The sequence below is a fragment of the Dipodomys merriami genome, unplaced genomic scaffold, assembly GCF_024711535.1.
Source record: "Dipodomys merriami isolate MVZ:Mamm:240054 unplaced genomic scaffold, mDipMer1.0.p SCAF_2, whole genome shotgun sequence".
Lineage (NCBI taxonomy): Eukaryota > Metazoa > Chordata > Mammalia > Rodentia > Heteromyidae > Dipodomys > Dipodomys merriami.
The window spans coordinates 88,694,858-88,718,179 of record NW_027203381.1 but is presented as its reverse complement, the minus strand read 5'-3'; the positions used below and the strand labels follow the sequence as shown (position 1 = coordinate 88,718,179).

At 39.9% G+C, this 23,322-nt stretch overlaps 1 protein-coding gene across 9 annotated transcripts in view; it reads left to right on the top strand.

Moving 5' to 3' along the window:
* Tmem45a (transmembrane protein 45A) overlaps window positions 1-23,322 on the top strand; it is a 63,496-nt gene that overhangs the window by 10,150 nt on the left and 30,024 nt on the right. The window contains exon 1 of one of the 9 annotated variants that reach the window (XM_070028735.1): window positions 22,977-23,041. The exons of the other annotated variants lie outside the window; for them this stretch is intronic. The gene's annotated coding sequence lies outside the window, so the exon portion shown is untranslated. Of the gene's footprint in view, window positions 1-22,976; window positions 23,042-23,322 lie in introns of those variants that run through there. 9 annotated transcript variants of the gene reach the window in all.

The window sequence follows — 23,322 nt, the reverse complement described above, 5'->3', positions numbered from 1 at the left end:
AAAAAAAAAAAAAAAGAAGAAGAAGATAAACAGTCCTTCCTCTGTTTTTCCATGTGATGGCTTGTGCCACATTTTGCTGTATCAAGAAATCCCTTACCTTTTAAAGCATATGTTGCTTGGGTGTGGACTTTCAGCCTATAGAAGTGTTTGAAAAAATTATCTTCAGATGTTATCTAGTCTTGAATATTCAGTGATGATAATATAAAATGATTAAACCAAAAGGAGAATGAAACAGAGCTTGGTATTCCCAGGGGTTTGGAAATACTACATCTTCCAGTAAACATAGTACTGAGTAGAAGAGTCAAGAAGGTTTTCTTTCAGTAGAAGGCAACAGTTAACCCCAAATTGAGCATGGCTCCAGATGTCTAATCGATCATCAAAAGCAATTTCCACAGAGTCAAAATGCTGCCAAAGCCACTCAACCTCATCTGGAAAATATGGAAAAATATAAGAATAAAAATATATAGCCCCTAAACAGGTAAAATACACGATGCTTGACATCTCAAAATAACAAAGAAGTTGTGTCTACAATGGGAATATACCATCCCTGACTGGAAGTGTACTTTCATTGTACATTTTTGAACTGTTACTTATTCACACAATTCCTACAGTCAGTACTTCAGTATATCATTTTAAGGCATTAAAATATGCATGTTCTTTTTGACTGAAGGTGTTAAGAATAGAGAACTGTACACCTATTCTTAACAGAAATTTTTTAGCCTTTGAGATCAACAACAAGGCAGAATCTGCCAAATGACTATGCTGATGTTTACTTACACTTCCGAGATGGCTATTGCTCTTTGATATTTATTAGTATTTTCAAAGTGTTTTTCTCAGCCAAACACATTCTTAGTTTGTGTGAGGAATCATTTTGGGGCGAGCTCCAGAATTATATAGCTGGATCTTCCACTGTATTCAGATGTCTCAAGTATAAAACAAGTGAGAAATAAGAATGAAGGCTCCATCAGGTAGCACTTTCTAAGTTGATTTGTCAAGATGGCACCGAATGACCCTGCTTTCTCATTCTTTTACCTGAATTGATTGAATGTTTAAACACTTTTACTGAACTTTTCAGAGGGCTCGTTTTCTTTTCTAGGATTGTTAGACCAATGAGCTCCCTTCCCATAGCTTAGTACATTCCTTCCCCTCTCAACAGCTTAGCATGCTCCCTTCCTAGGCAACACTAGGCCCATTTAGTAAAGGCAGTAAATAATCAAATCCAGCCTCCTTTACCTTGGGATGGCATTTCTCTGGGGCAGCTACCACAGTATAAGGCAACAAGAGCCCCTTAGAGTGACCTTCAGGTCAGCTGCAGGGCCCCTTATCTACTATTTGGGCAGCAGCCATAAATTCCAGTCCACCATGATGAAGCCCTTGGCCCTCACGTCCACTCCAGGGTCTCCACCTCCTAGCCCCTTCTGGCTCCTCCTACACCACCTAGGTTATATAGGTCATCTCAGACAATAGTTGGTACTTTTTCTCACTTCTCCCTTGTGAGAAGAGGTCTTGCAGGCCCCTTTCCTGGCAATTAACCTTTCTCTGTTCTCTGTACCTGGATGTCTGTGTGGTTTTCTGGCAAAGTCTAAAATAATCTAACAAGAATAATTTGCATACTCATTTACAGCCTCTAGTTAAAAGTGTGATTCAGGAGGGTTGGGGGCAAGGCTCAAGTCAGGTGGTACAGCACCAGCCAATGAGCCAAAGCAAATGTTATATTCCAACTGATAATCTCAGTTTCAGACAAAAAATAAAAAAGTTTGATTCAAGTCTTGGCTACATATTATCTCTGCCCTTTAGCAAAGAAATCATTTTTTGAATATCCTTGGTTTACTTTGTGTTTTAGTAATAAGACACTACAACTTCACATTTTGTAGGTTTGCATTCCACTCATATCTGAAGGTCTGATTTCTTAAGCAAGAACCAACAAATAGCCACATTGATTAACAGATCAAATGCTGAAACCAACACAATGCAAATTCTTGAATTTCGAAATCTTTATATCTGAAGCTCAGGTGAGAGGGATAATCTAAAGTATTTATCTAATTTCTCTTTGTGGATGGAATGACTACGAGCTGGTTGGTTTGGTAGTTTGGCTCACTCGGATGAGAAAAGTAATGTATGATTGAATCTCTTCCCCGCTGGGTACCTTCCACCTACGTGTTTACACTTTGGACAGCCAAGTTGGCTGTTTGAAAAGTTTCACAGACATGATTAATCAGGAGCCAGATTTGGTGAGAATGGAAATAAATGTATGCCATTTTTGCTTAGTTAAAGGGTGAGAGACTGCGAACGAGACCCAGTAAATTTCCTGACAGTAAAGACTATGTTTTAGTAAGGTGGAAACTTCACCCAGGGGTTTATAATAAGACTGGAATATATGATTATATTAATTGCAGACTACTATAGACCAGGTTTTTATAGGTTGGGTGGGTGGGGGAGTCGAAGTCACTGGCAGTGAGTAAAACGGTCAGGGAGAAACACTTGAGTGAGAAGAAAAAGAAAGATTCCTCTGGGCTGTTGCAAGGCTGTTGCTAATGAAATGAATTCTTCTTGTTCAGTGAGCAGCACCTGCCAGGAGCATTAGGGATCGAGCAGCAGGTCTTCAGTCCTCATGACCTGTGGAGGACTTGGGCAAAGGTAAACGTGTGCTAAGTTTTAGTACAGTGCTGTATCTTCTTAGTGGTTGTTTTTAGCACAGATGTGTGTGAGTGTATGTGCATGTGTGGGAACTTGGCTGTAAGGTGAGAGGTTTCAGCCTCATTTTTATTCCAGGAAAATTTGTTTGCGATGAGAAACGGTGCCTCAGTTTTAGTTGCTTAGTGTTGTGTAAATTCTAAGGTTCTGGATCTTGTGAAACCAAGCAAGATGGATGAATCAGAGGGTAGAATTAGATGGAAACATCTATGCATTACTTTAACATTTCTGGTAACTTTTCATGTGATAATGTAGCAAGAACACTTGATTCATGTACACCTAGTTTGATTCCTGATTCTGCTTTGTATTTGTGACAGTGTGAAAGTTAGTTCTTTGAGCTTGGGTTGTCTTAACTTGCACAACAGGTGTGATTTTGTCAACTCCCAGTACAAACAGGGTGTAATGAATAATGGTAGCTAAGAATCTGTTGCAGTGCCTGTTGCATTATAGTAAAACAGTAAAAGCTATTCAGGAGGCTGAGATCTGAGGATTGCAGTTCAAAGCCAGCCTAGGTAGGAAAGTCTGTGAGACTCTTATCTCCAATAAACCACTAGAAAACTGGAAGTGGCACTATGACTCAAGAGGTAGAGTGCTCGCCTTGAGCTTAAGAGTGCAGGGACAGTGCCCAAGCCCAGAATTCAAGCCACATGACCGACAAAATGAAATAAAATAAGCACTACATACTGGCACAGCTCTATGAGCGTGGAATTACACAGGGAAGAAAAACAAAAAAATAATTCTGTAGTCTTGGGGCAGAATTCACAGAGCATTCATTCTAGGGAAAGCGTAGGCTCAGGATACAATAAACATCAGAAGTTGATCATGTATTCAAAGGGAACGTAGCATCCGAGAAAACAGTACAAAAAGTGAATGTGAAATTGAGGAAATTCAAAATAGGGTGATGGGAGAAAGGTCTGAAAATAGCACCTAAGCATAGCCTTAGAGGAAAGATCAAGGAAGAGCATCTCAAGCTGGAGAAACAGCAATACCATGATTCTAAGGGACAGGCGATCCTGGCACATTTAACTAGCAGCAGAAAGGCCAGTGTGACTGGCAGGAATGAGGAAATAAGGTTGAAGAAGGGACGGGACAATTTCCTGTTGTCACAAGTCCCTGTGAGGCCTGAGGCCTGACTTATTTCAACAGGACAATACTGACTCCTGTGCTAGGAATGGTCTGAAAAGGAACAGGGAAGAGACAGTTGAGACAGATCTACAGTCCTCCCACGGTTCAGTTGGGAGGCCACTGAGATGAATGGCCCTCATGGGAGTTGGTGCTAGAAAGTGACAGATCTTGGACATATTTTAGAAGTCGAATCAGCGTAGTTTCTTTCTTTTTCCCTTCATGGGTTGTATGTCTGACATGAGATATGGAAAAAAAGTCAAGGATGACTAACTGTTTGATGTAAGTAACTGAGAGTGTGCAATGTGATTGAGAAAAATGGCAGGCCTATCTAATAGGAGATGTTGAGAAACACGTTCTGGGAAGTTTTGCGTTTGAGAGGTGTTAGACATCTGGGTATAGAAGCCTAGTGGGCAGTTGTGTAGAGTCCTGAGGGAAGAGAGCTCATGGGAGCAGTTTGGGGCTACTGTCTCTTTGTGAGATTCCTAAAATGTCTGTGTTTCAGAACTTGTCTTGTTACAGACCCAATAAAAATCTTGAAACGGAGGTTAGACTATTTTCAGAAGGGTAAAATGGAGTGCGCACAATCTGAAGAAAGGAAAAAAGAACAGCAGATCAATGAAGAAGCTTTCCTAGACTAGGTGTGGCAAGCACTCGTTAGGATTATGATCATCCTGATAGACAGTCGGAAGGTGAACTGCATTTCAGAATCGCTGTGGCTGGATAGGCTGAAGTAGGCAGATTTTAATGAAGCCAGGCTGGGCGACATAAGGAGACTCTGTCTCAAAAGGAAAAATTGTGGAATTTGCCAGGTATTTTAGGAAGCTTCTCCCCTGAAGGAAGCCAGCGGGTGACTCAGCTGGCTTACACACAGCTGGCTTTTGTAGAGACGCAGCCCAGCTTCCTGGTGTGGTCTGGACACATTTGCAGGCAGCCTTGTTACCACCAGCTAGCATGCTGTTCACTTCCTCTTTTCCCTCTTTGCAGAGAATCTATCCTTTTTTGGCTTTCAAAAATAATAATTGGGAAGCCACATATAGGATACACTGGTGATTCTTCTTTGCTACCTCTACTGGGTCCTAGAAAGTGACACCTCTTGTTATACATGTGGCCTTATCCATTGGGAGACTATGCTACCTTTTTACATAACCTTGTTTTCCCCTCCTGACCCACTTCATAGAGATCTCTGAATGTGTTGCTTGATGCAGTTCCTTTGGGGCTGGACTTCTGCCAACAAAACTTCATCTACCTTTACCACTTCCTGTTCTAAGTAGTGGGAACAGAGTGTCTCATCTCCAATAAAAGTGCCTCATTTTTCCCTGGCTTGGTCCAGGAGGTGGGGAACAAAGGGACACTAATAGGTCCAGAACATCACAGTGTCATTGTCAAGCTGGACAGTAACTGGGCAAACAATGAGTTCCATAAGGGGAGATTCCTACTGTCTACTCATCAAGGTCCCCTTTAGAAACTAGGACAATGCTTGATAAGTGCAGCTCTCCAGAGGTCATGACTGCCCATCAGTTTAATTCTTTATGTGCTGAGCTCTCATTTATACTGGCTAGTATACATGGATGAGCCCTGGGCAGCGTGTGTGTGTGTGTGTGTGTGTGTGTGTGTGTGTGTGTGTGTGTGTGTGTGTGTGTGTGTGTGTGTGTGTGTGTGTGTGTGTGTGAAGGTAGAAAGTGGAGAGAATGAGCATTAAGCTGTCTGCCCAATTTTGGCAGGGCCTCTCTGTATTTCAGCAATAGTGTGTGTTTGGTTGAGCCTGTGGCAGGGCCAGGTCAGCTTTGGCATGTACACATCCTCATCCTGAGGTTTTCTACTTTATCAATCACTTTGTGACAGCTACTTACTCAGGGCATAGGAAGGGAGCAATACCAGCCCCAGCTGCAGGTGGTAGGGCTGACCTTGGGCCTGGTTGCCTTGGACAGAACTAACTTGTCCCATTGAGCTCTGGCCTTCTTTCTGTACCAGTGTCCCAGAACTGCTGTGGGCTCACTTACATTGACTGTACATGTTTGCTTGTCCAGCTTAGTAGTGCTAGGAGTTATGTTTGTTTAAACAGTCCATTGTTTGGGATTGAGAGGGCGGTCTATACAAGTTCTTCTTTCTTGAGTCCCTTCTGGAGCACTGTATGGTCCCCCTAGTGTTGTGCCTGCCCAGATTTGTCCAACCCTGAGATCAAATCTATGCTTTGGAAAGACAAAGGCAAACAGTAGCAGGAAGGTAAAATTGTGGGAGTAGCTTGTGAACTTAGCGCCACTGAAAATACCAACCATTTCCCACTTTCTTCTTTGCTTCTCTGGGAGACCATTCCTTCTGGTTCATATGCTTGTAGGCTAGAAGTGCTGGACAGGGGTTTAGACTGAGGTTAGCCTTGTTTGTTTCACAGGACTAGTTGGATATACGCCATCACACACTTGATATTTTTCTTAAGTACCCAGATCTTATTTTTGTGTGTTTTGTTCATCATCATCATCATCATCATCATCATCATCATCATCATCATCATCATCATCATCATCGTCACCATCGTCAGTTGTGAGTCTTGAACTTGATGCCTGGGTGCTATCCCTGAGTCCTTTGCTCTACCACTTTGAACCACAGCAACCACTTCCAGTTTTCTGGTAGTTCATTGGAGATAGGAGTCTCACAGGCTGTCCTGCCTAGGCTGGCTTTGATCTTCAGATCTCAGTCTCCTAAGTAGCTAGCATTATAGGCGTAAGCCACTAGAGCTTGGCACTTATTTATTTATTTATTAGGCTTTATTGAAAAGGTGCTGAGCAGGGGTTTACAGTTACTAAGAAAGGCAGTGAGTATATTTGTTTTTAAACACTGTCACCACATCCCTCATCTTCTCCCTCTTACTCCTCCCTACTCCCACTTATTTATTTGTTTTAAAGTTTATTTTGTTGTAAAGATGCTGTGCAGAGGGGTCACAGGCACATGAGTAAGGCAATGACTACTTGTCTTCATTGTTACCTCTTCCCTTCCTTGTTGTTGTCCCACTATCCCTTCCCTCCCCCACATCCCACCACTTATTTATTTTTAATGGTGCAAAAGCTCAGTATTTCATCATCCATCTGAGTTCACAGCAATACTCACACAAATAGGCTGGCCTTGGTCTTCACACTTGAGAACCTCAATCCTGATAGGCTATTGGGCTCCACCCTGCCTACTGCCATATCCACTACCCTCCACCTACTTGGATCTGTTAAAATGAAATCCTTTTTATTTTTTCAGGCATTTTATTTCTTGTCATAATTATTAATAAGTATTAGCCATACAGATTCATGAGATTCACTGTGATGTTTCGATACGTGTACACATCCTGTACCAATATATCCACCAACACTTCTTTTCTCTTCTGTGCTTTCCTTTCTTCCTCTCCCTCTGACCTCCTCCTTATTTCCTACTAATTCCTTTTCTACTTTTAAGTCCTTTAAATTTTTTTTCACATATGAGATAAAATGTGATATATTCTATTCCCTACAGCCTCCAGTTCCATCCATTTTCCTGCAAGTGACAAGATTTCATGTACTTTATGGCCAAAGAGCATGCCATTGTATATATAGCACATTCACATCCATTCACCTGTTGACATCACCCAAGGTTGAGTCTATATCTTAGCTGTTGTGAATGGTGTTACAGTGGATTGAGCATTCCCTTTTGTATGCTGGCTGGTACAGCTATGTCCAATTGTAGGTTCATTGTCAGGTTTACTTTTCTGTTGTTGTTGTTTTGTTGTTGTTGTTTTTTTAGAAGAATCTCTGTCCTGATCTCTAGTGTGGCTATACAAATTTACCTTCCCACTGAAAGTGCAAAATGGTTCTCTTCACATTCTCACCATTGCTTTTGTTGGTTTGTTTATTTGTTTGCTATGCTGGGGATACAGTGTTTCCATTTTCATTTGTGAAAATGACTTTATTTCTCTTCTGACTTCTTCAGTGATCCACTCTCACTCTACATTGATTCTAGCAAGTGGGCAGCAGCAAATGAAGTGATACCAGGAGGGACAGGAGACTTCCACCTTAGCTTGGGATTGTCAGACCCTGCTTCTGAAGGGTGTATCTATAGGTCTCAATATCTGCAACAGGATCTTGTGTCACTGGAAAAGGGATGAGACTTGGGTTTTCATGGGACTTGCTATGTATGGTTCTGTGAGCACAGGAGATGAGGAGGAGATTGTGGTCTAATCTTGTTGCTTTAATTCCAAAGACAATAAGAGCTGCTGCATCTTTGAGGATCTTGGCAGAGGTTGTTCTAATAATACCTACACCATCAGGGTTGATGTAAAAATTAAATAATATAATTTATTAGTACATGAAAGAACTTTTTCATGTAGTTCAAGAGGAGCTACATGAGTAGATATGTGGTATCAACTCAATGTAGTTTCACTTTTTCTGTCATTTTTTAATCTCCCACTTTTCCTTTTTTCTTTCCTTCCTATCTTTCTTTTCCTCTTCTGTCTTTATTCAATAAAATGTCAGCCATATAGCAAGATCTACCTGGTTTAGTTTGGTAGCCACTATTCATATGTGACTATTGAGCAATCAAAATGTGACAAATGTTGGTTGACATGTGTTGTCAGTGGGAAATACACACACACACACACACACACACACACACACACACACACACACACACATCAAGTAGTCCACACTTTAGTGTGGTCCCAAGACAAGTCTAATTTCAATTGACTGGCCAAGCAGGGAAGCTGAGCATCTGAGGGTGGTGGAGGGGGTGTGAACTGGCCCTGAGAGTCTTTTCCTCTTTCTTCTCTATGTCTCAGGGCCAGCATGGACCGCAGCCTTGATCATGCCAGTTCCTAGGGTGGATCTGCTCTTCCTTGAGGATAGGAGGCAGTGGGTACACTTGTCCCTTTATTTCCCTGTTCTCACTGCCCTGTTCTGACTCAGACTCATCACTCCAGAAATGAGTGTATACCTCTTAACTCGTTTCTTTGCCTGCAGCCTCTTTCTCCCTTTGATATTTCCTGTATGTGGGTGACAAATGAACCTTCCTGAAATACCATTTAGAACACGTAGCTTTACTCCAAAGCTTTTCCCAGAACCTTGCTGGCAAAGGAACCGTGTGCTACAAGGGACTGTCCCAGCCTCACATTTCTTCCCGTACTCTCTCAGTTTCCTGAGGTCACTATTCAGAGCCAACTGCCGTACTTGAGAAGGAGACCTCACAGCCTAACATCTAGCCATCTGGCATACTTCTACTAATGCCCTGCATGACCCTCAGGGCCTCAAACACACAGGCACTATCCTGGGAAGGGAGGAGAGCACATTAGACCTTAGGTTCAGAGTGGATTCAAACACCAGCTCTGCTGTCAACCTTTTATATAAGGTATTTTCTTTTTTTGGGGGAGGGGGGTCAGTTGTAGGGTTTGAACTCTGGGCCTGGGCACTGCCCCTCAGCTCTTCAGCTCAAGGCTAGTGCTCTACCACTGGAGCCACAGTGCCACTTCCGGTTTCCTGGTGGTTTCTTGGAGATGAGTCTCACAGACTTTCCTGCCTGGACTGGCTTTGAACCATGATCCTCAGATCTCAGCCTCCTGAGCCACTGGCACCTGGCTTATCTTTTAAGACTTAAATGTCCTTGACTGGTGATTGATCTCAAGAAGGTAATAGCAAGTTGTACTTCTTAAAGTTGGGGTTAAAATTAGATACCATGTAAAACATCTCATGAGTGCCTAGTCCATAGTGACCCTGAATCCATGTCCTTGTTTTTCATTAATAAGCCATATTATGTAGTGGTTCACAGAGGTCTCACTGGGGATTTCTGGCTTTCTCTTTTCCATCCTCAGGACAAATGAACAGTCCTTTTAGAATTAGTTTTTTCTTTAGTGGTGAGGTTGGCTGGAAACATTGGAATATGTGTGATGCCATGGCGCCAGATGGAATCCCAGACTCTCCATCCTATTTAGAATGCCTGAGGTCTCATCCAAACGAGTTATTTGGAAACTTTCTGTGGATCCTTGTCTGTTCTTTTTCTGACACAACAGTGTCTAGCTGGATTTTCCATCAATCATGAAATCATATAGATGATGTTTATAATTTGCCCTTTATCACTCTTAATTGTCTTTTTTATTTTATTTCTGTCAATGAGAACAGTATTAAAAAACAGTGGCCTGAAGTTTAGGAGCTAATCATGCCTCTGGGCCTCTTTTTTCTCCTAGTCATACTTATTAAGGCTTGCATAGTGTTAAAGTCATGACTGAGTTGGAAATGTTAAAAGTCTCACAAGTAAGCTGCCATCAATAGCCAGTCTTTCCTTACGGCTTTTGCTTAGACTTGGTGTCAGGCTTCTGGTGAGAATGAAGAAGCAACTTTGAGCCTTTTTTCATAGAGAACATTTGTTTAGATAATATAACGCTACAAGTAGACTTGGGTTATTAGCCATAAAGGACTCTGCTAATTTAAAAGGAAAAAAAATATGCTAGGTACTAGTGGCTCACACATGTAATCCTAGTTCCTCAGGAGGCTGAGTTCTGAGGATCACTGTCCAGAGCCAGGCTGGATAGGAAAGTCTGTAAGACTCTTATCTCCAATTAACAAGCAAAAGCTAGAGGCAGAGTTGTCTCAAGTGGTAAAGTTCCAGACTTGAGCAAGAATGCTAAGGGACAGAACTCAGGCCCTGAGTTCAAGCTCCAGTAACAAGAAAACAACAACAACAACAACAACAACAACACACACACACACACAAAGAGTAAACAATACAATCTTCCAAATAATTCTAGAGTGCTGTATTTTTTATAACCAAAAAAATGTCCACTAGTCTTAGATTGCAACAGAGTGGTTGCAACAAATTTGTAAGAAAACAGACCATGTTCCAGAGTGCCAAAAGTTATTAAGCAGAGTCTTTTTTAAACTCTGAGGCTTTACATAGAAATAAAGCTTTTATTCAATGTTGACTTCTATATTTGCAGTTATAGGCAGAATGTAAATGAATATGGCTAGAATAATTTTTCACAACTGTTTTAGAACATGGCTATAAAATTGCATATCCTTTATGTAATGTCAGTATTTTGGAATCAATATTTAAAATACATTGTCATAATTTGAAATCATGACATATAGGCTTTCGGAACATTATCTATGCCACCAATTATTTCCCTAGGGCCTTCATTAAAAAAATTTATTTCTTTGAGAGATGTAATATTATAACTGTCAGGAGAAGAATACTTTTTCAAATTTAGTGACTAATAAGTATTGTGAGGTGATAGAAATAAAAGTCAAAATTCTGTCTTCTTTAGGTATGGTAGATTTGCATATATGTCTTTGGGAGGGTAGGAGAAGGAAGGTACAGAACTCAAAAAAGGGTGAAAAAGTGCAGTGGAGGTCTGGACACTTATGAAAGTGAGTTAAACAGCTGGTGGGTTGAGACAGGAAGGAGGGACTGGGAGAGACTGGGGGAACAAAAGACACTGTATAAAAGGGGGAGAAAAGTAAATAAAAATTAAGGTTTCAACATCCCCTTCATGGAAACTGAAATGTCTATGAATGATTATAATATTGCTTAATAGGAAAAGAAAGAAGTGCCAAGAGGAATGCAGAAGAAGATTTATGTACTCCACCCTCACTCTGTAATTATTTAATGTACAAACAGCAGCCAGGTTATTAGTACTACCTTTGACACACTTGATTGCCTTTGTGACTGTCCTTCACTCTCGTCAACAAGACCTTGGCCGCTTTTTCTATTTGTTCTGAACTGGTATGTATACACCCAATTGTTCAGTTGCTCTGGTTTCTGAGTGCTGGGAGCCATGAGCTTTGAATAAGCATTGGAAATCATCATTGACTAATGACCCAGATTTGTCAAATCTGAGACAGGTTCATGTAAACCATTAGGTTTTTAGGATCCCATCCCACCCTATCTTTTATTTGATTGAAGTCTGCTTTTGGTAGTACTGATGGAGAAAAATTGGTACATGATGTCTGTCCCAGTCACGTAACCTCCACCAGTGGAAACTTAACCTGGGGATCCTCGACTCACCTGGTGGGGTCAGCATTTTAGAACAAATTTGTAGTTTTACACATTTTACTTTTGGCTAAGAACTAGCATGTGTCTAGTTCATAAAAGCCTCAGATGTTCCAAATAGAGATTTGGAAATAGCTGGAAGTCACAATCTGCTCAACTCAGGACACTGTTAGGAGAGACTGTAGCATTGCCTGAGAAATCTCCACCCTGAACAGTTGCAATATTCATTACTGCATAAAAACTCTTTGTGGGTTGCCAGATAAAATAGAGACTACACAGTGAAATTTGTTTGTCAGCTAAAATATGCTAACTAGGGGATAGGCTAAAAAATTACTAGCTGCTTATATGAAATTCAAATATCACTGGGTGTCCTTTACTTTTGCTACTGTTGTTTCTGTTGCTAAATGTGGTCAGTCTACTTTCAGATATCTATAGGCACCATGTACTGAAGGGTAATTTCCTGTATAGCTGGTCCTGACATATTTTCTCAGAACATTTCCCAGCAGTATGTAGGTCCTTTCCCTTCCCTTCCCTTCCCGTCACTTCCCTTCCCTTCCCTTCCCTGCCCTGTCCTGCCCTGCCCTACCCTATTTCCCTTTGGTTGTGGGACTTGAATTCAGGGCCTCAGCATTGTCCCTGTGCTTTTTTTTGCTCAAGGATAGTGGTATACCAATTTGCCCCACAGCTCCACTTTTGTTTTTCTGGTAGTTAACTGGAGATGAGTCTTACAGACTTTCCTGCCTGGGCTGGCTTTGAACCATGATCCTTAGATTTCAGCCTCCTGAGTAGTTAGATTACAAGGAGTGAGCCACGAGAGACCAGCAGGCATGGTAGGTTTCTTACTCATAGACAGGCAAGCCCTCTGGCACAGTGGCAGACCAGGAGTACCTCCTAATTCTGCCTAATCCCCTCTGTTCTCATTGTCAGTGAGGTTTTGTCCTGAATTGGATACTCTACTTCCTGTGCAGTCGGGGAAGAATTAATGAATTTGTGTTGAAATGACATTGAATGTTGAATCTATGGACAGGGAGAGGGTAGTGTGAAAGGAGGAGCACTCACATTCCTTTACTGGAGTTACTGTAACTCCCATGATTCAAGATAGGCTATAAACTCTTAACTTGGACTTGAACATTAGAGTTTAAGTGTATGTCTTGCTATTTTTGTTGTTGATGTTGTTGTTGTTTTTTCTTTTGGTTCTTAACCTGGAGTTTGAACTCGGGGACTAGGCACTGTCCCCAAGGTTTATTTACTTACTTATTTATTTATATTTTTTCCTGAGGGCTAGTGACCTATCACTTGAGCTACAACTCTACTTCCAACATTTTTGATGGTTAGTTGTAGATAAGCGTCTCAAGCAGTTTCCTTGCCTGGGCTGGCTTTGAACCTTAATCCTCACATCTCAGCTTCCTGAGTAGCTAAGAATACAGGCATAAGCCACTGGTGCCTGATTTTTTTTTCTTTTAATCATATTGTTTCTCTCTCCCTCTGTAAGTCAGAGCCAAGGAAAAGCTCTCATTGGAATCTGTTTTATTTTACTTATAAATGGAATATCCCAGGATTTTAAAAAATCTTAAAAAAATTTGGATTGTGAAGTCAGTATTTTGCCTCAAAGTTATGCAGAGGGCTATGACAAATCCAGGACGGAGCCTATTTGACTAAATATTCACGTTACGGTTCTGTTGCCATAGGGCAGAACTTTGCTGATAAAGAATTTTCATAACAAGTACAAGGCTGAGAGTCTATTGACTCATGGAGGATTACTTATGGAGCACCAAGGATTATACTCTGTCAGATCAGAGATTTTCCCAATCCAAGATTCATTTTGTAAAGATCTGTGTGGCTAAATGCCAGTGTTTCCACATCTTCCCCACTATTACCGCAAACATTTTGTTTTTGAGGGGAGAATATGGATTCTGCAGATAAGAAATATAAAATGGAGTAATTTCTTACAGCTTCTTACAATTAAGCCAGGAAAATAAGGGCTAGAAAGGAGTCATACATGAATTTAAACACAAAGCATTAATCCCATTCTTGCTTCCATACAGTTGTTAGTTGGTCCCACTCAGCGCTGGGATGAACAAGGAATATCTGCATGGTGGGATTTTTATGAGAGAGTAAGATCGGCCTCTCACCTTTTTCTGGTGTCCTATCTCTGTGCAATGTCTCCCTTTTGCTTATACCCTTGTACTTCTCCCTTTTGCTTGTCCCATGATGCCATCTTCCACAATGGCTCCTCAGAGGCTAAACAAAAAAGGCTGCTCAATTTTGAATTTTCAGCCTCCACAACTGCAAGATAATTCAACCTCTTGTCTTTATACATTAACCAATCTTGAGCATTTTGTGGCAGCAATGGAAAACTGACTTATATTGAAAATGGGTACTGAGAGTGGAGTTATTTCCATATCTGAAACAAGTAGAAGTAGTTTCAGAAGGGTAATAGAGTAGAACTGTCAAGAGGAATAGGCTAAAAGGTCTAGAATTCTGTAAGCAGATTGCTATGGGCAATTCTGATCAAGCTCTAAAGATGAGGAGATTGGCAGATGAGGACTCTGTTGGAAAGAGAATGAAGCTCACATTTGTTAACTATAAGCAAAGAACTCTCCTGAGCTCTGTCCATGCCCTCAATGTTTATGGAAGGCTGAATTTAAGAATCATGGACTAGTTTGTCTGATAGAAGAAATTTAGAAATGCAGCAGTGCTGCTGCTTTAGGTGAAATTTAATTAGACCCTGAAATAAGAAGGAAGAGATGGGAAAGATTTGGAAAATTTGTATCCTGACAGCAAAGAAAGTGTAAAGAAAGCATATAAGGATATGGCTAAATGATTTCTTACTAATGAGATTATGCAGATGATAATGATCAGATAAAGAAAGACTTGGATGAAATCTTTATGGCCATGTCTTTCTTCACAGGTCCAGAAGACTAGAAAAACTAATTTGTTCCAGGGACAGAAACCTGAGCAGTTCTGAATGAGCTCACTTTTAAGGGTCACCTTAGGGTTCTGTTCCCTTGGGTCCAGTGGAGAAGACTATGTGGCTGCCAGAACAGTCTGAGTGGGCTCAGCAATGGTTTGTGCTAGTAGCAGACTGTGGTGACATCCATGTGGTGTTCATTTTGCAAGGATGAGGAGTGAAAGAGCCAGAGAAATTTCCACTAGAGTTGTAAAGGAAAGCATGAGAGGCCAAACAGAAGTTTGTAGCAAGGACAGAGCTACCATAGCTACCGCACAGAGACCCCAGTGGGCAATGCTACGTAGAGATTATCAAGTGGAGCAATGCCTGGAATGGTAGAGCCTTGACATGGAGCCAGTGCTAGCTGTTCAAGATTGTAGACGGCCATGTGGGCTGTGGTCTCCTGAAGCTTGTGAAGATGGGGCTGCCTGAGACGTTGAGGGCTTTCCTCCTATGACCGGATGCTAGATTAGAGTAAAGATTTAATGTCAATGCTTCTGGGTTCAAGTCTGTTATTTGACTGGTTATTTATCCTTTTGTACTTGCCTCTTACTCCATCTTGAAGTAAAAAATGTTTATCCTATTCCTCTTTCATCATTGTATTTTGCAAGCAGATGACTTTTTTCTTTACAGTCTTATATTTGGATGGAATTTTCCTTGTATCTCAGATGAGACTTTGGCTTGAACTCAAGGCCTGGTGCTGCCAGGAGGTTGAGAACTGATCGTCAAAGTCTGAAGCCACCCTGGGTAAGAAAGTTTGTGAGACTCTTACCTCCAGTTAACCACTAAAAATCTGGAAGTGGAGATATGTTTCAAGTGGTAAAGCGCCAGCCGGTGTGAAAAATGAGCTCACTCATACAAGCCCTGAGTTCAAGCTCCAGGAATGGTGTGCACGTGTGTGTGTGCGTGCACACACACACACACACACACACACACACACACACACACATACATCTGAGGATGAGGATTAGGCTCAGGTGGTAGAATAGTTACACAGGCAAGTATGAGGACCTGAGTTCAAAGCCTGGTACTGCCCCAAAAGTTCATTTTAACTATTTGGTTCATGTATTTTTGAAGACAGGCAAGTCTAAAATAATCTGAAGGTCAGGCTGGTAGGTTGGAGAACCAACTAAGTGTTGATGTTACAATATCAAGTTCAAAGGCAGTCTAGAAGAGTTCATTCTTAAGGGGTTTTCTTTGAAGACCTTCAACTGATTGGATAGCTTCTCTTGTACATCTTCTTCCCTCTCTTTGCAGAGGGCGATCTATTTTACTAAAGGCCTACTGATTTAATTTTTTTTCAGAACACTATAAACTGGTCTTTGTTTTAAAAAGTGGGTCATAATTTACCTTCATCTATTTAATCATTATGATTTTGAAGCTCTATCTAAATGCATTTTTGGCTCCATTATTTTCAAATTGTCATATTTCTCTACAGAGTAAAGATTCTTAAGAATATAAATACAATATATGCTTTTATCATGTCTATGAAATTAAAACTCTCAAATTATTTTTATGTAAATTAGGATCCAAATAAGAGCATAAATTACAGTCATAGTCATAATTCAAGGGACTGGTTTGGCCTATTGTTTTTTATTTTTTCATGTATTACAGTTTGTAGAATTGTACAGCTTGTAGGTTTTACTGAATTACATTCTTATTGTATTCTTAAAAATCTTTCATTGTTGTTACAGAGGTGATTTACAGAGGAGTAAGAGTTACGTAAGTCAGTTAAAGAGTATATTTGTTTTTGGACAATGTCACCCCTTCCCTCCTTCTCTTCCAGTTTTCCATCCCATCCTCACCTATAAATTGTATAGTTCATTTTCAACATAGTGTCTAGTGTGTACCACTGCTGTATTTGTTCACCCTTTGTCCCATCATTTCTGTGCCCCTCTTACTCTCCCAAAGATAGATAGATGAACACACAAGACAAAAAGAAAAGAAAACAAATACAACAATGAAACCTCTTGCATGGTATTTTTTAACCTGTTCTTTTGCTCCTGTATTTCCTGTAAATTGATGATTATGCAGGTACACTGAGCATATTTAGATTCATTATTTTTTTTCCTGCAAGAATATTTTGGGCTTATCATGCTGAACTGTTTCTCTTCTGGATATTAACAGTTTTTGATGAACATTGACCAAGTTGATTAATTCGTGTGTATTTGTAAAATTCTAGTTTCTATAATTTCTTCCTTGCATTTATTGGTTGGAATATTCCCATGAAGAGGAATTTTCTATCACTAGTTATCTGGGCACTTTCCTTGCTAATTCTTCATCCCAGAGTGGCCCAATTGAAGTAGATAAACTCCTGGCTGTCTATGGATATGTTGCTGTGTTTTGTGTGGGGTGGCATCTATTATAATAACCTACTTTACATTTCATTCTCAAGAAGCATTAAGACATATAAGCATAACTGGTTTATCTGGATGAGCAATATATGTTCTTGGACTTCTACCAACAATGTCAGTGTAGAAATTCAAATTCAAATTTAGAATCATAATAGTGGTGAATAGCACTGCTTTAACTCTCAACTTATAGGAATAAAGAAGATGGGCATCGTATGCCAAATAATCTTTCATTGGATTTGTCTGAATGGGGAAAACTGAGAAAGTTTAGAGTGTATAGTAATACACGTATTCTGGGCCTAAAGAACATATACTGTAGCTGTAGCTGTCAGTACCTGCTTTGAATAACCTGCGTTCCTAACCATAAAATTTAATTGTCCTTGTAGCAATTAAATGTGAATGGACTATATTGTGGTAATGAGTTAAAATGGGTTGGTCATGGGTTTGGTTCTGTCTTTCTCTTGTCTATGTCTTACAAGTGTTTTCATGTATGACAGCATAATTTAGTACCACGTGAAATGGTGGCTCAAACCTGCAGTCTTACTATTTAGGAATCTGAGATTTGAGGACTGAGGTTTGAAGCCAGCCTGAACAAAAGAGTCTATGAGACTCTTCTCTCCAATTATCAGCAAAAAGCTGGAATGGAACTGTGGCTCAAGTAGTATAGTGTTAACAGTGAGCAGAAATAGCCAAGCAAGAGCATGAGGCCAAGTTCAAAACTCAGCACCATAACAAGAAAGTATCTTTTCTTACATTTTAGTGGTATTAATTTTGTAGTTTTGCTTATTGCTAATTTGTAAATTTGTTATATTTTTCTAGTTTTCCAAATAAATATTTATACTATTTAAGAAAGTTTATTTCTTTTCCTATTTTATTTTATTATAAAAGTGATGTACAGAGGGGTTACAGTTACATAAGTAAGGTAATGAGTGTGTTTCTTTTCCAATAATGTGACCTTCTCCCTCATGTTCTCCTGCTTTTCTTCTTCCCACAACCCTGCTTCCCCCCTTCCCAAGTGGTAAAGTTCATGTCCAACACAGTGTCTAGTGAGTATCACTGTTGCCTTGGTTCACCCTTTGTACCACTATTTCTGTGATTCTCCTTCCCTTTCCTAAATCAGATAAACTTATATACAAGACAAAGGGTATCCAAATCAGAATCAGTGACTATCGGGAATAAACCAGAGGAGAAAAAAACAAAGACAAAAGATATAACTGCAAACAATTCTTCTGTGGCCAGAGATGTTGAACATTTCTTCATGTGTCTATTGGCCATCCTTATTTCCTATCCAGAGAATTTCCTTTTTAATTCTTTGTTTATGAGGTGATTTTTTTAAAGAATTTTGGGGGGATTTAAATTTTTGAGCGCTAACTATGTTTTAGATATGACTTTGTCTATTGTATCGCTAATGAAGGTTTTCTCCCAATCTGTGTTTTTTATTTTAAATTTATCTTGCCAGCTCTGAACTTTGCCAGGCAGAAGCTCTGCAAGTTAGTGCAATCCCATGTATCTACCCTTTCTTTGATTTGTTATATTTCTGGATATTTATTTAGGAAGTTTTGACTGTGCCAAGGAGCTCTAGTGTTTCTCCTATCCCTTCCTGTAATATTTTCAGGGTATCTGCTCTTACCTCGAGGTGTTTGATCCATTTGGAATTGATTCTAGTACAGGGTGATATATAAGGATCTAACTTCAGTTTTCTATATGTGTATAGCCAATTTGGCCAGCACCATTTGTTGAAGAGGCTATCTTTCTTCCATCTAATGTTTTTGGCTCCCTTATCAAAGACTAGGTGGCCATAGGTCTGTGGGATCATTTCTGGGTCTTTAATTCTATTCCATTGCTCCTCAGGCCTGTTCATGTGCCAGTACCAAGCTGTTTTTATAACTATGGCTTTATAATAGAGTTTGAAGTTTGGCATTGATATTCCTCCAGCACTGTTCTTCCTGCTAAATCTCTGGCCATAAAAGAAATACAAATCGAAACTACATTGAGATTCTGCCTCACCCCAGTTAGAATGGCCATAATCAGGAAAACAAAGAATAACAGATGCTGGTGGGGATGTGGCCCAAAGGGAAAGCTACTTGTTCATCCACTCTGAAAAGCAGTATGGAGGTTCCTCAAAAGACTAAATGTAGAGCTCCTGTATGACCCAGCAATTCCAGTCCTACCCAAATGATCACAAACAAGGCCACACTAAAGCTAGCAACACAACTTTGTTCATTGCAGCATTATTTACCATAGCTAAAATATGGACCCAACCTAGATGCCCTCAGTAGATGAATAGATCAAGATGAATGGGTGGGGAGAGAAAGAGAGAGAGAGAGAGACAGAGAGACAGAGACAGAGACAGAGAGACAGAGACAGACAGAGAGAGGTCAGAGACAGAGACAGAGAGAGGTGAGACAGACAGAAAATTGAATAGAATAGAATTCTATGCTTCCATCAAAAAGAATGACATTGCCCCATTCATAAGGAAATGGAAAGACTTGTAAAAATCACATTAAGTGAAGTAAGCCAGGTCCAAAGAGAAATAAGGCTCCATGGTTTCCTTCTTTTGTAATAATTAGTATATGCCTAGGATAGTCTTAGCAGAGGTTCACAATGGCTCAATAGCTAAGAACGTATGACTATATAAAATGATGCTAATTGAAATGATCACGATATGGAAACAAGGTTTTGGGGTTGTTGTCTTCTTTTTTTTTCTTTCTTTCTTTTTTTTAGTGTACTGTTTGCAGTTATTTCTTTTGTCTTTTTTTTTTCTCCTCTGGTTTCCTCATGATCATGGTTTCTGATTTGGGTACCCTTTGTCTTGTATATAAATTTTATCTGATTTGGGGAAGGGAAGGGGAATTACAGAAACAATAGAACAAAGGGATAACTAATGCAACAGCAATTCTTACTAGACACTATGTTGGAAATGAATTTTACAACTTGTGGGAGGGGGGATAGGAGGGGAGGGAAAGCTGGAGAAAACCAGGGAGGGGGTAACAGTGTTCAAAAAGAAATATACTCATTACCTTTACTTTTGTAACTGTAACTCCTCTGTACATCACCTTTACAATAAAATAAAAAAGAAAGTTTAGAATAGAAGTCTATAATAGCAACAGTTTATTCCAATATAGCAGCTGAAAATGCTTCCTCCCCATTTTTGAAAGGGCTGCACATGACTTGAAGATGAGTTATGCTGCCTTACCTCAATCCTGCTTTTGCTAGGGCTGTTAACAGTCCACACACAATATGTCTGTCTTGGTGAGTGGTTCCTTGCTCATGGCATTTAGAGTCTAATTATGTGTGCTTAGAGACCAATACTAGGACCACTTAAAAATAAAGAAAAAGACTGTGTGCAGAGAATGTTTCTTGGGGTTTTCCTGACTACTCTGACATCATCTGAAGCCACAGAATAATGCTAGGAGTTGGCTTCTTTTGTATTTTTTTCACCCGTGCTTTGTGAGGTCTAGGGAATGAAGAAATCAAGCCAGAACTATACATTATCCAAACAATGCTGAACAAAGATGAAAAACAACTCCTCTCCAAACTCTCAAAATCTTAAAACCCCCAAAAAAACACTTCACACAAAACTAAAGGGAAAGCATCTACGATGGGCTTCTGCAATTTAATGTGCTTGAGAATGATCTGAGATCTTCTACAATCCCTATTTCTAACTTTCTCAGGAACATTGTGCATTGAGTAACAACCCAACTGGTTTGTCTTCATGCCACAAGCATTGAGTCCCATTTTTTATAGATATGAGTCAGTATTCAGAACTGCTCACTGTTCTTTGGTATATTATTTACTATTAATTTTTGAGGTACAGGAAAGGGAGGGGATCAGGAAAGAAGATGTGAAGATTTAGAGTTACATAGCCTGACCTAGGATCTCAGCTTTGGCAGTTAGAAGATACTTGACCTGAGCAAATTATTGAGCCTGCTCCTGGTGAGTTAGGTATAGAATGGTGGGGAAAAACACAACCTCACAGGACTGAGAGGACTCTAGAGCTTGGAGAGTGGTGAGTGTTCAACAAATATCATTTTTCTTCCTTTACCCATTTTAGACAATGACTTGGGGTTAAATCTTGAGTTCTGTTACAACAGCATTGTGAGTTGCATTGCAATTCCTAAGAAGTGAAATTCTTCATAATTATCTTTAAGAATGAGATAATAATTGTGAAGATTAAATTAATTGATTTTGGTACCCTGTGATTGCATATACATTTATCTGGATTAGGGAAGGGAAGGGGAACAACAAAATGGTGAGACAAAGGACACAGGAAGAACCAGTGATACTCACAAGACAGTATGTTGGAAATGAACTTTACAACATGGCGGGGGCTGTCATGGGGTGGAGTGGGAGAAAAACAAGGGAAGAGGTTACAATGTTTGACAAGAAATATACTCACTACCTTACATATGTAACTGTAACCCCTCTACACATTAAAAATAATGGGTGCATATGAAATGTCTTGGCATAGAATAAGAGCCTGGTCATTGTCTGCCCCTTTTCCCTCTTTCTTTCTTCCTTCACTTGGTGATGCAATTGGTACCTAGGACCAGACATCCTTAAGGACCTTCCCCCATGGACTTACTTCTTCCAGCTAAATCTCAGCTCCCAGAGTTTCTAGAAGTTTCCAAGGTGGCCTCAAAGTGCCTTTATGGCTAAGCATCATGAAATGACTCCTAGTGAAACATCTTGCTAGATGGCCATGTTTGAACAGGGCTTCAGGCAAACACTTTTTTCAAGGGAAAGTATTTCAAAAGAGTTTATTTCCTCACATCCTTGAGTCTACCTTGGGTTGGTGTGGACAATTTCTGAGAATGTCCTTAAGGCCTCTTTCCTATTATCCCAATGAAAAATACTTGGCTTAGGTTTAATAGCCCTTATTCTTCAGAAATTATGTCTTCAGAAGATGTGATTTATTATGGGCTTTTCTGCCCAAACTATGTTTTGTGAAGTCTTTCTGCTCTACTTTTTGCTTTCATCTCTCACTGAAAATCTGGCTAAAAGCATACCATGGTGTCTTGAAATTTGCTCCACCAAATTCATCCCTTTTAATTTCAGTCTTACTCAATTTGTCAGGACATGTACAAAACACATTATTTGCCAGAATATAGCATGAATGGCCTCCAATCTTATTCCCAGTAGGTTCCTCATTTCTACTGGAAACCTCATGAGCTGTGTTTGCTCTCTGTACTCTATCAGATTTCTGGTCTTCTGGGCTTCCACTACAAGCCACCATTAATGTCTACAATATTCTGGGAATATTCCAGCCCACTTCCCCAGCCATTTCTGAATCTCACATAGAATCTAATTCTAAAGGCTTAAGAATCATATGATCAGATAGGATTGGCTGTGACCCCCTTCCTGAAGACCAATTTTCTATAATATTTTCTTGTTGCGGTGACACACATATTTGACATACACTTTAAAGGTGGAAGGAATGACTTTAGCTCATTTAGCTCCGTTAGCTCATTTCAGGGGGTTCAATCTGTGATTACTAGGCCCCCAGGTGTTTAGGCAAAACATTATGGTAGCAGGAACATGTAGAATAGGAGATTCTTTATTTCATTGTGGACAAGAAGCAAAGAAATAGAGAGACAGGAAGAAGGCCAGGGACAAGGTTGCTACAGGATTCAGCTAAGTCTCACCTCCTGAAGTCTCCAGAATTTCATAAGATAGCACGACCAGCTGGGATCCAAGTATTCAGCACATGAATTGGGAGAAACATTTCATATTCAAAGAATAACACTCTTGACTTTTGCCATTTTAAAAATTATTTTTATGATTACCACAGGTCCTTCCTCTGAATGGCATTCCTAAAGGATTTATAGTAAATGGAAAATGTCCTAATTTCTGAAAATCTGGAAGTGGTTACTTTATATGGTAAAATGATTTTGCAGACATATTGAAAGGGAGAGTATCCCCGATTATCCAGGTAGGCCCAATGTGATCACAGAATCTTCAGAGTAGAAGCAAGAGGATCCAAATCAGAAGGATTTGTAGGGACAAGAAAACTGCAGTCATAGCAAATGAGAGATATTTAAAGATGCTATACTATTGTCCAGAGATAGAGGAAGGTTTTGAGGAAAGTAATGTGGAAACAAATTTTAAAAAGGCAAAGATAGCAGTTTTCCTCTAGGCTTTATAGAAGCTGGACTCTGCCAACACCTTGAATCTACCTATGATACTGATTTCAGACTTTTGACTTATTGAGCT